Source organism: Phyllobates terribilis, unplaced genomic scaffold (assembly GCF_046119375.1).
Source record: "Phyllobates terribilis strain yellow unplaced genomic scaffold, ASM4611937v1 Scaffold_4__5_contigs__length_816908805, whole genome shotgun sequence".
In the NCBI taxonomy this organism is placed as follows: Eukaryota; Metazoa; Chordata; class Amphibia; order Anura; family Dendrobatidae; genus Phyllobates; species Phyllobates terribilis.
In genome coordinates, this window is record NW_027362764.1 from 675,109,431 (window position 1) to 675,112,173 (window position 2,743).

The 2,743-nt window shown below is 48.3% G+C and overlaps 1 pseudogene; it reads left to right on the top strand.

The window, feature by feature from the left end:
• Window positions 1–1,840: 1,840 nt before the first annotated feature.
• On the top strand, window positions 1,841–1,959 carry LOC141269498 (5S ribosomal RNA; annotated as a pseudogene).
• Window positions 1,960–2,743: the final 784 nt, after the last annotated feature.

Below are 2,743 nucleotides of genomic sequence, written 5' to 3' on the forward strand. Positions count from 1 at the left end.
CATATGAACACCTGTTCTACATATGGTAGTGAACCAAAAATACACACACAAATAGCGCATGTCATCTAGACACGATGGCTGAGGCATAGAACTCAGAAAAATGATTATCGATTAACATTCCAAATGAATTTCCATAATTAACCATTTAACAGAGACCGCCTGGGAATGCCAGGTGCTGTAGGATTTTGCTTTTTCCTTCCTTCCACCAGCAGGGGGCACTCTCTTCTATGCCTTTTTTCCATTCCCTTTCACAAGTGCACACATTCATTCTCTTTTCTTTTTTTCATTTGCTTTCTCTCTTGCGCTATTTCATCTCTGCAAAATACCAGCATCCTTCTGATCACCGTGGGCCTCCAGCATTGTTGCTTCTTTACTTTTAATGCTAGGCTCCTTTTCACCAGGACCAGCGTCTCCCGCGTGGCTGGAGGCAACCACCGGTAACCCCAAGCAGAAGACCTTTGCAGGCAACACGACCCTCCCCCCTGAAGAGCAGCTCAAAGTCACTGGCAACCATCTCACCCTCTTCCTTCATTCACCCCTGGACGTCTCGCTCCGTCCCCAAGTTATGCGTCCAGCTTGCTCTTTCTGTCACATTACCGCGATGAAGGGTTTAGCCTGCAGGAGACCCTGCGCCGAGACATTTTTGAAGACACCTGATGCGGCGGGTGAATCACTGCTAAACAAACCACACCTGTAGGGACGGCACAGCCTTTGCATGGACCCTTCGGAGCCCGCCCCGTCACTGCCAGATTGCTCGCCACCAAGCGATCCTGAGAAAGGCTGGCCGGGCGATGGATCGGACAGCGTCTACTGGCCATACCACCTTGGATACGCCCGATCTCGTCTGATCTCGGAAGCAAAGCAGGGCTTGTCTCGGACAGTACTTGGATGGGAGACTATTTTGATGATGTTTTGCCCTACTGCCCAGCTCGGCTAGCATGGAACGGCGCCTTGCCGGACACCGACCTTAAGTAACTTAGATGATGGAAGCCCCAAGGCCTCTGAGCCAGTTGGCAGCTAAGTATGCTTCCCCGCCGCCTTAACGCAGGCCTGACACCGAGCTCTTTGCCACGGCTAGGAGTGCTTATTGACTCAGCAGCTCGCCGTGTGGAAATCATGGCGTTAAAAGCACCCGGGGCCGTGAAGGGGCCAGGCTTTCAGCAGGTGCCCAGGGAAGGTTTTGGATGCCGGCCGAATAGCGAGGGCCAGCAAAAGTAACATGTTTCTCTGCAAAGAAGCTTGTGAAACCAAGCCAGACGGCTGACAAAGAGCTAACCTCAGTGCAAGGAAGGCAAGGAAGGTGCGGAAGGAATTGGGGAGGGGGGGGGTGATTCCTGCTAGGGCCCTGAAATCATAAAACAGGCAGGAGAGTCTGATGCATGGTGACGGAGAGGTTGTAGGGGCAGATAGGGGGTGTTGTCACGTGCGAGCAGTTGTGCATGCTGGCTTGTGTGTGAGAGTGCGCTTCCTAGGTGTGGCGCGCTGCAGACAGTCAAAGGGATTGTTCCCTTTCATTAAAAGTTAATCCCCGGCTGCAGGCTGTTAAAAAGCAACTAACCGCGCTCTGCTCACCCTACCCGGGTCTACCGGTGAGTCTCGCCTCTGCTCCCGGCCTGTGGTATTGGCCGTGAAGCTGACGTTCCGTCGACAGCGCTGCAGCCGATCAGTGAGCTCAGCGGCTCTGAGTGGGGCGTTGTGTCTACAAGACCTTTTAAGGAAGCCAGCAAAAAAATTGAAGAGAAGGGAAAGCACAAAAGGACCTGGTCTTGCTGAGCACTGGAAAGGGCAGTCGGCAGCCAGACGTCAAAGTAGAAAAGCAGCAAGTGAGATACCTGTCTCTGCCTATGGCCACACCAATCTGAACATGCCCAATCTTATCTGATCTCAGAAGCTATGCAGGGTTGGGCCTAGTTAGTACTTGGATGGGAGACCACCTGGGAATACCAGGTGCTGTAGGCTTTTGCTTTTTCCTTCCTTCCACCAGCAGGGGCACTCTCTTCTATGCCTTTTTTCCATTCCCTTTCACAAGTGCACACATTCATTCTCTTTTCTTTTTTTCATTTGCTTTCTCTCTTGCGCTATTTCATCTCTGCAAAATACCAGCATCCTTCTGATCACCGTGGGCCTCCAGCATTTTTGCTTCTTTACTTTTAACCACTTCGCGCCAGAGCCTGTTTTTGCCTTCGTGACCGGGCCAATTTTTTCAATTCTGACTACTGTCACTTTATGAGGTAATTACTCTGGAATGCTTCAACGGATTCCCCTGATTCTGAGACTGTTTTTTTGTGACATATTGTACTTCATGATAGTGGTAAAATTTCTTTGATATCACTTGCGTTTGATTGTGAAAAAATCGGAAATTTGGCGAAAATTTTGCAATTTTCAAACTTTGAATTTTCATGCCCTTTAATCAGAGAGATATATCACACAAAGTAGTTAATAAATAACATTGCCCACATGTCTACTTCACATCAGCACAATTTTGGAACCAAAATTTTTTTTTGTTAGGAAGCTATAAGGGTTTAAATTTGACCAGCGATTTCTCATTTTTACAACAAAATTTACAAAAACATTTTTTTTAGGGACCACATCTTATTTGAAGTGACTTTGAGGAGCCTTTATGACAGAAAATACCCAAAAGTGATACCATTCTAAAAACTGCACCCCTCAAGGTGCTCAAAACCACATTCAAGAAGTTTATTAACCCTTCAGGTGCTTCACAGGAATTTTTGGAATGTGGAAG